The 14,209-nt window shown below is 51.8% G+C and overlaps 1 protein-coding gene across 1 annotated transcript in view; it reads left to right on the forward strand.

Moving 5' to 3' along the window:
- The window catches only part of MEGF6 (multiple EGF like domains 6), a 1,140,767-nt gene that overhangs the window by 25,131 nt on the left and 1,101,427 nt on the right, over nucleotides 1-14,209 (forward strand). The gene's annotated exons all lie outside the window — the stretch shown is intronic.

Genomic DNA, 14,209 nt, shown 5'->3' on the forward strand with positions numbered 1-14,209 from the left:
TATATATATATATATATATATATATATACACACACACACACACACACACACACACACACACGCGTATGTCTATACATATCAGTGGAATGTTTTTGCCCACCCCTAACTGTGATATGTAAATGGATAAAAATACAAATTCCAACCTTGATTGTCTTGCACAGCTGGGACCCAAATCCTGCATGCCTCCTCCCCAGAATATCTTGGTTCTCCTAGTTCTTGCATTTCCTGGCATATACTTTGTATGTGGAAAGCTGTTCTCTGTGCTATATCTGTTCTCTACGTGGCAGAGAAGAGTGTTCTGTCGATGCCTGTATGATAGTTTGGATTGTAAGCTTGTTTGTGCTTTAACTGTTGAGTGTGTACAAAAGATGGGAGGGAGTCACTATGTCGCACACAGTATATTACATGACAAAAATATCACATCCGCAACACCAACTGCCCCAATATTATTGTGGTAAAAAGATGTGGAGTTATGATTAATTAATATTCACTGAAAACGTTATTTACAATTGATTCTTGTTTAAACGTGCAAAACCACTGAAATTCGCCAATTATAGTATTCAAGTACTTGTGTGTGTAGGTCAGGTGGGTGCTTGTTTTGCTGCTGTCTTTGTATTTGATAGGAACGCTTATTCTGCTACTGCACAGGCTACATCGGTGCATATTTACCCGGTGCTTACTATGGTAGCGTATTTCAAAGCACTAGAAAATCTGTCATATTTGAGTACTGATAATCATGGAAACAAACCGAGTGGCCAGGATCAGCATCACACAGTTTAGCTAAGTGAAGAAGCTGAAATTAGGACCCAGTTCTCCTGGCTCCACAGTCAGTGGCATCATTCCAGCTCAAGTCACCATTGTTAAACATGAAGATGTTGGTATTTATTAAATTGAAAACAAATGGGAGCGCTAGGTGGCGCCTGCCTGTCATGGACGCCTTCCCGTGAGGCTCCCGACGCCGGTCCCCGCAAATCCGCCTAATCCCCTCCTGGACTGCCCTGGCCGGCCACGACCTGGGCGCTGGGGTGTGTAAGGCTGCCCTGCTGCCCCACGCCGGCTCTTGAGACGCTGTGACCACCGGGGGCCTGCCTGGACGGCGTGCAGCCCGGCCGGCGTCGGACGCGGACGACTGTGGAACCACTATCCGGCCAGGCAGCAAATCCAGCCCGCGGCGCCCACGAGGGGCGCAGGCCTGATCCGGCCTGAGACGAGGACGCGGCGGCCGCGCGGCTGCCGCGGATGCTGAAGACACCGGCTGGGTGCTGTCCTGCCTCGCAGCTGCAGCCCGAGGCCCCCTGGCATGCTGTGCTGGGACCCCCCCCCGAGCGGAGCCTGAGAGCAGGAATAGGCGGTGAGTGCGGCGGCGGAGGATCGCTTCACCGGGGCGGCTGCGGGGGTCGGGGGCGGAGGGGAGACCCCCCCATCGCCCGTGCGTCGGCGGCCGGGGAGACCCGTACCCCCGCTCCCCCCCCTCCCTCTCTACAACCTCTCCTCCTGGCTGCGGCGCTGCCCCGGCCCCGCGGCTCAGAGACTGGCCTCCGGTCCCGGGGGTGGAGGGGTCCTCACTGCTTCGGGCCGCACATCGGCGGTCGGGGGGTGTCGCTGCTGTTTCCCCCCCCCCCTCCTCCCCTCATCGTCGTTTGGGGCCCCGGATCAAGCAAGTCGACAGGCGACACCGTGCCCCCCCCCTGGGGGTGGCGGGCGACCGCTCGGGCGAGGTGTCCCCCCTGGAGAGGTGGGCTATGCCCCGGAGGGCTGGCCCTGGCGATTCCCGGCGGCGGTGCCCTTGAGGAACGACCCGCCGCCCGGGGACTGTGGGCTGCGCTGCTGGACCTTGCTTCGCTGAGAGAGGCTCGCGGCCACGACTGAGGTGGGGGATCGGACTCGTTGCCCTGCTGGGTACCCCGCCGGAGGCTGACCGCTGGGGCTGGCCGTGTCGGGCCCTGTCCGGTCGCGGGTTCCCCCCGCCGCCCCCGTGCTGGGCTCCTGTCCGCTCGAGCACCCCCTGACGCTCTGCGGGTGTGACGTTCGCTCGTTGCCCTGATTCACGGACGGCCGCCACAGATATGGGCAAAGACAAAGCCAACAAGCCAGCGTCCGGGGCCACCCAAACCAGGATGGACAAATTTACGACTACCGACAAGGGGCCCGGCTCCACGGCCGCGCCGGCCCCGGCCCCTGCCACGGACCTTGCTGCCATCCTGCAGGCCATCAACTCCTCCCGCGCCTCCCTCGAGGGCATGGTGGGAGAGGTCAAAGTGGACGTTGCTCTTCTCCGACAGGATCTGCGGAATGCCACCGCCCGCATTTCCGAGGCCGAGTCCCGGATCTCCACCGCCGAGAACGACATCCGCCACCTACAGGACCAGGTTCGGGAGTTGACCACCCACTCTAAGGAACTACACCGCCGGGTCGAGGATGCAGAAAATCGCGCCCCGGCGCAACAACCTGCGCTTAGTGGGATTTCCGGAGGGAGTTGAATCGGGCCGAGCGGACGACTTCATGGAGCGATGGTTCCGGTCCTGGATGCCGGCGGACAGCCTATCTCCCTCGTTCGTGGTGGAGAGAGCCCACCGCTCCCTGGCCCCCAGGCCCCCAGGTGCGCCTCCCCGGCCGTTCATCCTCAAACTTTTGAACTTCCGCGACCGGGACGCCATCCTCCGCGAGGCCCGCTGCCAGGGCGCCCTCCATTACCAGAACCACAAAATCATGATATTTCCGGACTACACCCGCGAAGTCCAAGAGCAACGCCGCTCCTACACGGAAGTGAAACAAAAGATGCGCTCTCTGGGACTCCAGTATCAGCTCCAGTTCCCGGCCCGCCTCCGGGTCGTCTTCCAGCACAAGACTCTGTTCTTCGATACCCCGCGGGCGGCCTGGGCCTGGTTGACGGAGGAGCACCCCCTGCAGTGCTCTGGACGCGGCTCGCCTATGGGTATGCGGGGGGGACGAGGAAGGCCCCGGACATCGAAGACCCGTCGGCGGCACCGCACGTTACCCCGGGAGCGCACAGCGGAGGAGGTGATCACCACGCGCTCTGGGAGAAGGTCACGCCGAGGGTCGAGAGCCTCCTCTGCCTCCTCGGCCGCACACGCCAGTCCCGGGGCAGATGGACGGCGGACCGTGCCGCCCCGGCCCACGGGCCCTGCAACTCAGCCGGTCGAATTGGTGGACTCTTCGGACCTCTCTCGCAGCCCCAACAGTTGACTCTCTTTGCTTCTTTTGGGGGAGGGGGGGCTGGGGATGCCTGGACGGGGATGGGATGCTCCGTTATCAGTGTTGCTCTTGGCCAGGGCAGGTAACTCAGGTTTGAATTTATCGGTATCAGGGGTCCACTAGCGCTCAAGCCCAAGCGTTTTAGCTTGGCGGTTCTTCCATTTGGTTCGGGCGACAGATGCTTCCGTTTTCAAAGTGTAGGGTGGGTGGGGGGTTTGGGGTTGGTTTGGGGTTGTTTCTTCCCCGTTGGGAAGACTTTGTTGGTGGGGGATGACTCCCTCTTAATTGTTGTACTAAGGCATCATGTGCTGTTTGGCTTGCTCTCCTGCCCGATGTCCCGTTGTCCTTCCTCTCTGGGGGCCTGCTCAGCCGCGCCCCTACTGGCCCCCTCTCCTGTCCTAGACCATGGCTGACCCGCCTGTCCCTAGGGCCGCCATGCGCATACTATCCTGGAACGTCAATGGTCTTCTGGACCGTTTTAAACGTATGGCGGTCCTCAAATACGCGCAACGCGCTGAGATCGATGTACTCCTCCTCCAGGAGACTCACCTGTTGGGTAACAACTGCCCCTTCCTTGGCCGCTACGGTTATGACAGGGTATGGCATTCAGGTTTTGCACGGGGATCCCGAGGGGTGGCCATTTTGCTCCGCAAGTCCCTCCCCTTTGTCCTGTCCCGGGTGCATCTGGACCCCCAAGGTATGGTAGTGGTGGTTTCTGGCAATCTGGAGGGGCGACCCCTCACCCTGAGCTCGGCGGAGATTTCAACGCCGTCTACTCGCCTCCCCTGGACTCGACGGGCCCGGTCTCCCTGTCCCGCGTCGCCCGCGCAAAACAGCTCTCATCCTGGGCTGAATCGCAGGGCCTCTGCGATGTCTGGCGGATCTGGCACCCGCAGGCACGCCAATACACCCACACATCGGCGGCCCATCACTCCCATGCCCGGATCGACCTCATCTTCGTACCATCCACTGACTGCGCGGGGGTGCGAGATGTACGCACTATTCCGAGGGGCCTTTCGGACCACTCGCCTGTGCTCCTCGCTCTTGGTCCCCCACCCCTCTCTGCCCGTCCGATGTGGCGTCTGAACGCCTGGTTCCTCCACGACAAGGCTTTCCGGAAGGCGGTCGGGGGCGAAATCGCCGACTACTACTCCCATAACGAGGGCTCTGTCACGTCCCCTGCCGTCTTGTGGGAGGCCGGCAAGGCGACTGTCCGGGGCGCCGCTAAGGGGCATCTGCAGCGCCAACGGCGGGCCCAATCCCAGAAGCTCGCGGAATGCGAAGCCCAAGCCTTGGAATTAGAGCGCGGTCTGGGGGAATTGGACGATGCCGCCCGATCTCGTTGATTGGCCTTCCTGCGGGAAGAGATTCGCCTCCATTCCCTGGAGGCGGCGAAGATTCTATGGCGCTCCTCGGTGGCCCGGGTCTACGGGTGGGGAGACAAAAACGGCACTCTTCTCCACCGGCTGGCGACCTATCCCCGGGCGGGACGGATCATTCCGGCCATCGCGGACCCAGCGGGTGGTACTCACACAGCCTCGGTGGCGATAGCCCAGGCGTTCGCTGACTATTACTCCCAGCTATACCGCCACAGGCCGTCCACGCTCTCCCTTGAGGAATTGCTGGGGACGACCGCGGTGACACTTACGCGGTTGCAGCCCGAGGTTTCCGAGACCCTTGATTCGCCGATCGAGCTGCAGGAGATCGAGGAGGCCATTGGCCGCTTGGCGCCTGGGAAGACCCCGGGACCCGACGGGTTCCCCCAGGAGTACTACGCTCACTATCGTGAGATGCTGGCCCCGAGGCTTCGGGACCTTTTTGCAGCCGTGGTGGAAACGGGCTCGTTCCGGCCCGAGACGGACACGGCAACCATAGTTGCCCTCCCCAAGACTCAGCCTCCCTCGCGGTCCTGCTCCGACTATCGGCCGATATCCCTTATCAACACCGAACTCAAAATCTATGCTACGGTCCTGGCACAGCGGTTGCGCCCGTCGCTTGCCTCCTTGGTCCACCCGGATCAATGCGGCTTTATGCCGGAGCGGGGGACCAGACACTGCCTGCGGCGCCTGCATCTTGCGATGGCGCACCGCGGCCGCCTTTCTCCCTATCTGGCCCTCCTCCTGGTTGACTTTGAAAAGGCCTTCGACTCCGTGGGATGGGCGTACTTGGCCGACGTCCTGGAACGCATGGGTTTCGGCCCCCGGTTCCGTGCCATGGTAGCGGTCCTGTACGCGCACCCGCGGGCCCGGGTGTTGGTCAACGGGGCTCTCTCTCGCCCGTTTCCCATAGGTCGGGGGACGCGCCAGGGTTGTCCGCTCTCGCCCCTCCTTTTTGCGTTGGCCATGGAACCCCTGGCAATGCTGATTCGCGCGGATCCCGTTCTTCGCGGATGGGAATGGCCAGCTGTGGCCCCCGATAAGATTGCCCTATACGCGGACGATGTCCTCCTCTATCTTTCCGACCCAGCGACCTCGGGGCCCCGGGTCCGCCGGATCCTCCATCGGTTTGGCCAGGCGTCGGGTCTCCATCTGAACCCCAAAAAATCTGTTCTAGTCCCGCTACACCCGTCGCGGGAATGTTTCGACTGGCAATCAGATATTCCCCTCCGGAGACTCTCCTTTAAGTACCTGGGGATCTGGGTCACCCTCCTCCCGGAACTCTGCTGGGCACTCAATGTGGCTCCAGTAGTAAACAAAGCCAGATCAGATATGCTCCGGTGGCAGGCCCTCCCTTTGAATCCGCTAGGGAGAGTCGCCTTATATAAGATGATGATCCTCCCCAAGTTTCTTTACATGCTGCAGAACACTCCATGCCCCTTTCCGCGCCCGTGGTTCCGGGACCTGGATAAGATGGTGACCAAATTCCTTTGGGGCGGTGGTCGACCTCGGCTGGCCTTGGACCGCTGCAGGGTCCCCTCCTACGACGGCGGCCTAAGCATGACCAACCTCTACCTCTACTATCTGGCCACCCAACTACTGGTGGTCCACGATTGGTTCTCAGGGGGCTGGGGCGACCCGGCTTATCGACTCGAGGTGAACTGCCTCGGGTTCTCCTCCATCCAAAACATGCTCTATGGCACAACGATCCCCCTGTCGCTCCCCGGCGTCGTGCGGGCTCCCTTTCTCGCGTGGCGCGCGGCCTTGCGACACACCAGATGGTCGGGGACGTCCACGCAACTCACTCCGCTTTGGCACGGGACGTGGCTGCGGGAGGTGGTGGGACTAACGGGCTTTCGGCAGTGGGATCTTCTCGGTATCTCCTGTCTGGGCGATATATGGCGTGGAAGCCGCATGTGTTCCTTCCAGGAGCTGCGGACCCGCTTCTCGCTGCAGCCTTCTCAATTCTACCGCTACCTTCAATTGCGCCACGCGGTTCGGGCTCACGTCCCTCTAGATTCCAGACTGCCTTCCCATAGTCCGCCTGAGGCCCAGGTGATGTTGGGGTATCTTGGGAGGGGGGGCATATCCCGCATTTATAAATCCCTAATTAACAATACACCGGTGGATTGGAGCGGGCTAAAGCAGCGATGGGAGGCTTGGGTGGGACCCCTGGATGAGGCGGACTGGAGGGATGCCCTTATGGGCCCTCGGTCGCTTACCACCTCCGCTAGGCTGCGGCTTATCCAACTTTATTACCTCCACACTGCCTATTTGACCCCGGACCGCCTGTATCGTGCGGGCCTCCGCGCGGACGCCTCTTGCACTCGCTGTGGGGAGGTTCCGGCAGATTTTTTCCACATGGTGTGGTCTTGCCCTCGTCTGGGGGACTACTGGGCAGCGATCGAGGCCGATCTAGCGGAGGTCCTGGGTTGGGAGGTCCCCCACGAGCCTAGAATGGCCCTGCTGGGCACCATGGACGGGATGGACGGGTCCCGTAATGAGAAGTACTTCCTCACCACTGCCCTTATGGTGGCTAAGAGAGACATAGCGGCAGTGTGGTCACAGCCAGACCCGCCCAGAGTGGCTACCTGGAGTAGAGGGGTGGATTGGTGTGCGGCTCAGGAGCGGTCGCTATACGCTGCACGGGGCTGCCCAAAAAAATTTCGCAAGATATGGGGGAAATGGTTGGGGGGCCTGTTTTGAAGGGTGGGTGCACAGGGGGGGGGGACGGGGGAAGGGAGGGGGCGGGAGGGTTTTTGCACTTGCCTGTTGATGCTTTCCTGATTGCAGATACTGATGCCTTGTTCACTGCACTGCTGTATATTATTCCTGATATTGTTCTTTATGCCGCAAAACACAATAAAAAGAAGTTTATCAAAATTGAAAACAAATGATGTAAACACAACCATTATTATCCAAGTGCAGGCAAATCTGTAGGTGTTTAATATCATCTACTGTTCAGTCTCTGGCCTGTGTTTTTATGATTAATCTGCATTAAAATATTTCTTTTAAAAAGCCTTTATCCTACATGTTTGATCATAGTTGCAAATGAAAATCATTATTGGCCATTTAAGAGGATGTTTTGGCATTGTGCCAGGGCACAAACCAAATCCACCAACCAGCAAAAATGCAAAGCTACCACTTGTGTTCCTTTATACGTATACCAAAATGGCCCTGTGCTGCCCAGAATGTTTGGCAGCTAATACATATTACAGCTGTGAGAAAATGTCCTTTTTGGGTAGTCACCCCCCATTTTTGGATTAATGTTTACAATAGTTTTTAGAGTCTGTACGCTGGGGCACTGCTGTCCAGTCACCAACGTATTTGCTCTGTTTCCTAAAAACATGTAAAAAATTGCACATCCCTGATTGGAATTTCTAACTCTTTTATTGGGCTACAGTGTATGGTGTAGAAACAACATCATGGCACGAAAAGGTAAATGTTACAAGTGGACTGCGAGACATATTGTACCTTACACTAATTTGACTACTAAAACATGGCTTCAGGCCTACTATTGTACCCTGACTGCTTCACTTTGTGTCTGATGCCTGACCTATCAAAATAATTCTTTTGACGGGGACAAAAACCTCCTTTTAAACATTAATCAGTCACCCCTATTTACACCTTGTAGCTTCCAAGTTATGGTGGATGGTGTTCAAAAATGGAACTTGTAGAAATCTAATGTTACCATGCCTCTACAGTGACAAGTCTCCCGAATGTAGTTTCACTGTGAAAGGCTCTGGCAGTCCTGAGAGAAAACTAGAGTATCAATTCAAATATTTCTTTGGCTCAGGCTTGTGACCAGCTAGAAAAATGATTCAACCTCTATTTTTAATGTTAATTAAATATCCAATCTAATGATAAAGTTTGATATATAATAATTATATAGGAAAATCAACTGTTAGAAATTTACCTTTATCATACCTGAAGCCTCTGGAAGCTAATTTGCATTAGTCTGACAACAGCTGCCCATTCAGCGCTTGACCTTAATTAGATGCGAAAACTGCTCCCAGGGCATAAACAATGGCCAGAGTGTGGGTAGGTGTTTTGCTTCTTTTTGCAGGAAGACCAGTTAAGTGGTCCCAGGAACATCCTTAACTTGTAAAGGGCCAGTGCTTTCACAAGCAAATTTACCATGAGGCCTAGAGAAGGTAAGCCTTTGTTCCACTAGCCAAACCTAGTGGAAGAGGAGCTACCCTCAGAACTAGTTTTGAGTGACCACAGAGAAGGAACTTTCTCATTTACTTGAACACACCTTTGGGAGGGCGCACATATTTTGCACAAGGAATAAAGGGTTTCCCCATCTTGGATTTTAGGAGTGAGGTGCAGTGTGAGATTATTTGTAGTAGGGCACACAGGAACGGCTGAAAAAGTGGGAAAAGTCATCCCTGGAAAGATTTGGCTAAGGAGGATCCAGAAGTCACACCGACCCACTAACTAGTGCCAACAACAAATGTGGCAGCCCAAGACACACATCTCAGAACATGTTCTGGACATGTGGAAGAACAGAAGAAGGACTGCAGTTGTTGAAGACCTTTGAAAAGACCAGAAGGGCTGGATCTGCTCCCACCTGTACCCAGGACAAATGAGTAGAGTAGAAAAGTCAGTTGGCTCCTCTCCTATGTGGCTACAGAAACACAAACTGCAAGACAAATTTTTGCTGAAATGCCATCTGACCAGTGGCAACTGGACCTGGATGGGACTCTTCTGGTGGCATCTGCAGGAGTGAGTCTTGACCGCTAAGTTCCACCCTTGCGTTGCTAGAACACTTGACTGTGCCTAATTGGACCTCACCTACAAGCTCTGAAAAGCTGTGGCAGTTCCAGGTGCCGAAGGACCGGGACCAGCCATCTTAGCTGATCCAGCCAAGGAACTTTGCTGGGCAAAAGAAGCAGGTCTCTCCCGCTTAACGTTTCTCTGCAGCAGCAAATCCACTCCAGCCGGCCACTGGAGAGAATGTATCCTGCCTCATAGAACCCATCATCAGATGATCCTGCAGCCTTGCCCTGCTGGAGGATTCCAAGCTCCAAGAAAAAGACTGAAGGTCTAGTTTATATACTGCCGGGCTGCCTGTTTCTCCATTAGAGCGACGGAGAAAATTACTCAGTCACCGTGATGGAGGTGTCACCCGCCTAATTTAGAATTGACAGCCAAGCTGGTGGTCATTTCTAAAGCATTGGCAGGACCCACAGTCACAGCAGTTCCTATCTATGCTGTTTATAGTTTGGTGATGAATCCCTGCACCTAATAGTTTTCTTTTTAATTTTCAAAAAGAAAACCTAAAAGCCAGATTTTATTTATGAAAATAAAAAAACAAATGCTGCCCTCTCCATGAGAGTCCTCTCCCATGACGAAGGGACCATTTAGCAGTCTTCACTGCCCCTTACCACAAAAGTTTTCTTTGTGTGTTAGGCAGTGAAAACTGCCCTCTGATTCCGCCCAGCAATATTAGATGGATGGAATTAGAGGTTTGCCTCCGACGTCACTTACTACACAGGGCAGTCGTAGAAGTTTATACCTAAGGTTTGCCCACTTTTAAATTTGCCTGGGGGACCTTTATCTTGGCAGTATGTATACTCTGTCTCTATTGTGAAGGAGTATGCATACTGCCAAGATATAAACTGGGCCCTAAGTCAGATTGTAGAAATCTTGACCCGATAAAGGCATGAAAAATATCTGGTCGACTAGGGGACATTCCTGGGTGCAAAATGTAAACTTTTTTCACTCTCGGCTTTTCCTACCAAAACCAACAGCATCAGCGGGACCTCGTCCAATGGCTATCCAGTTTCAAGGACTTCCTTGAATACTTCCTGCAACTTTGCCTCACAGAATGATTTTAACTTCTATTTCAGAGGCTAATGACCAACATTTATAAGGTATTTGCTGAGGTAGTAGGTCCCTATGCAGAAACAAGTGGAACCTCAGTAACTGCAATGCAGCAATTGTTGGTCACAAAGCTAGAACCTTTTCTCACCAGAGCCGCTATAAAGAAATCTAAGCAAAATTATAAGATGAAATCAAAAGACAATCCTTGGTACACCCTGGACTGTAGGACTTGAGAACTGAAAACACAGAAGCGCCCAATTAATAAGGAGAGCTAGGGATGGTCATTGCAAAAAATAACTGGGAGGAAGCCAGCTGGATGGATCTTTTCCAGGCTGCAAATCTAACAGAGGCTAACTCATAAGATAAAATCTCTGACCAGGACAAACCTGCTTAGTGTATCTGAGTGAAGCTCCATAGTGGTCAGCCTGAGATGGTGCCTAGGTTCCGGTCACACTTTAACAGCCCCTTCTATTGACGCTTTCATTTTTCGGGGCACTTTTGCTTTAAACCTTTAAAAACTCATATCTCCGGTTCCCCTTATTGAGGTTTTGTCATCTTGGTGTTATTTTGGTCATTACATTTTATTCTATTTTTATAAACGGGAGTTGAATTTTGAATGTGTTTTGTTTCTGACCTTTTTTCTGTTTTTATTCTTCTAAATGCTTTACACATTTTCCCCATGTTAAGCCTGTCTGCTGTGTGCCATAGTTACCAGGGGTTGAGCTCAGGATTAAATTACTGCAACCTTTACCTTAACTTAACAGGTTGGTGACTTTATCACATGTTGTGGACTACAGTCCACCCCAACTAATAATTCATTTTCTTGCAACAGTCACCTGCTTCAGATGCAGATTCTCCCTGCTCAATCAAGGCCCTGTGCCCTGCATTGTAATAGATTATTTCACAGTATACTTGGCAACATATCCTTCTTGACATTTCTATGCGTTGGGTCTCAGCAGTCTGTCTGTGTTGACTTCATTAGTTCTGGATTTTATTTTGGGAATACCTAGCACTAAATGAATTGCAGCAGATTTGAATGGAAGAGATAGGAAGAGGGATGAGCTAAATTTCACTTTCTATCAATAACAATTTTTCAAAGAATCTCTCTCCTATGTTTCTTTAATTATATACAATAAGATTTCAGCGTTGAGATGGCATTTCCAGCCCTCGAAAGCTGTACGGGATCACTGTCATGTTTGGAGGTCCTCCTGCAGTGCAGTCACCGCACCATCAGCAGGGGGACCTCCAAAGCCATAGTGCGCCTGCTGGATCACGATTGGAATCCATGGTGGGCGGGCGGTGCTGCGGCAGTCTCATGGAGGTGGGCTGTTAGGTGAATAGGAGAGCCTAACATGCAGCCTGCTGCCGAGACAGCACCTGCGGCACTTTCCTGCACAGGGGTGCAATTCCAGGGGGGCACATCATGTACCCCCATGCATGCACCTCTAGGAGCAGCACTGGAGCCCTGTTAGGGCCCTCTTAGTTACCTCTCCGCCACCCTTTCCATGGCCGACTCACTGCCATGAAAATGGTGGTGAACAGGCAACTCAGCATATGCTAGGCGTTGTCGCAGCGGCACCACCAGCATATTCCTGCTCCTGACAGCTGTGCAAGCGCTGTGGGATTCTGGATCCCTGGCGGACTTATTGGCCCTGTGGCGGTCTGACTGCCACACTCGTAATACTGAGGGCGGGACCGTAATGTGGAAGTGCTTGGACCGCCACCATGAGTACAGCGGTCCTATGGACTGCCATACTCGTAATAAAGCCCTTAGTACTATCCATAGTGTACTGATGTACATGATCAGTGTGCTAGCACTGAAATGCTATTGTGTTCGTCAGATGGTTCTTGGTTACTGATTAAAGAAAGACTTTCTTATGGGAATCTTACATCTATCTGGAAATAAAGAATTGGATCTTTGCACATCTTGTTGTGGAATCTATTTTATTAACTGGTGATAACTGTTAAGAACTCCCTCACATATATTTGTTCCCCCTTATATATCAAGTGATGAAATATATGTGGTCATAAGCAGTGCATGATATGGGTGCAAGTTATAGTTATTAAAGTTAAGTGTAACTGGTGACTTTCAGTGTTGTTTGCTTTAGTTAAAATGTTACATTTTAACTGACATTCTCACCGAACTTTATTGTCACTTAAACATTTGCTTTTTTTAGTGAATTTCTGTGTTTTGTTTATGGAGATTAAGATATTATTACATACCTAAATATAACTTTTCACTTTAACCTTTGTGTTTTTTCAGTGAATTTCTAAGTTTTTTTTAAAGTAAAGTAACAATTGAAAGGCAGACCTACTGGCTTTGTCAGAAGGTGAGAAAACCAAAATATAAAAGGAAATCCTATTGGCTTTATCAGTTGGTCAACACATCAACATATATAAAGCAGACTTACTGGCTTCGTCAAAATGTCACACAAAAATTGATCAATAGCTGCACATCACAATGCTTAATAGTAATAATTGTCACAAAAAATATTTAAAATAAGTGCATGAGGAAAACCTCATTCGTAGCCTCTGCTTGATAGATCACTCTGAAACTTTCCAGGAAGGAGCTGAGGTGGATGAACCTTTTTAAGAAAGCTCTGTAAAGATTAGTCAAATGGAGCCAAAGTTATTAAGAAATCAAAAATCTATTTCCTATTATAAGTAATCGGGATGTTGGTTGAAGGGGTGGAAGCCCTACTCCAGGCAACAACCACAATCCTTGCCAGGGTGAACAACAAAAGTCACTAAAGTAACCTGTTCTTATTCCTCTGGTAGGTTGGCACAAAAGCAGCCGAGACCAACTTAGAGGCAATGTATACAGTATTTATGCAGCACACAAACAGTAATAAAGTGTAAGCACAACACAATAAAAATTCCAAACCAATGCAGATACATAGAGTAAAATGTAACATATATATAATGATACGAGAATTACAAAAATCCAATCAGTAGAACCGGAGAGATGCAATTTAAAAAATGTATGTAGATAAGTGCCACTCACGGTCATCTTGTCGTGCAAAACTGGTGAAAAGTCACAGTTAAGGCCGACTGTGATGGAGTGCAGGTTGGATACTGGGACTAGGTTAGTCCTGCTGAAAAAGTTACCTTTTCAAAATCCTGCACGAAGAGTTCCGTTTGCGATGGAGGAGCCACTAAGAGCAGGAGAGCATTGTGAATGGTCGTTGCAGGGCAGTCATCTGGGGAATAAGGCAGTCCTTCGTTTGTAATGTCTACAGGTCTAGGAATGTACTGAAGAGTGGTCCTGGAGATGCAATATTTATACCTGGAGCCAGCCTTTGATGTATGAGGATTCTCTATAGTACTTCCCTGTCAAGACTCCAAAAAGTCGTGGGCTGACAAAAGACTAGTGCTAGGCTCTTTATGCGTTCAGGAGGCAAAGCCCTTTGAAATATAAGTGGGAGTGGGTACAGCTGTGCCCCCACCCATCCTGTCCACAGCTAATCCCAATTTGTGTCACTGTTTGGAAGAAATACAGAAACCCCATCAGCAGACCTATTCACAGTCATGTGACCCAGGATACTGTTAGAAGGCACAAATGGTTAGGACAAGAAAGCAGCAACTTTCTAAAAGTGGCATTTTCAGAATTGTGACTTAAAATCGAACTTTTCAATTAAAGAGGATTTTAAATTACAATTCATTTGAGTCTCAACAGCATATCTTTATCTGCTCCCAATCAAATCTTATCACTTATTAAATGTAATAAGGTAACCCCATGATAGTCAATAGGAGAGAAAAGCTTACAGTAGTGAACAACAGAGTTAGGA

Source organism: Triturus cristatus, chromosome 1_2 (genome assembly GCF_964204655.1).
Source record: "Triturus cristatus chromosome 1_2, aTriCri1.1, whole genome shotgun sequence".
NCBI lineage: Eukaryota > Metazoa > Chordata > Amphibia > Caudata > Salamandridae > Triturus > Triturus cristatus.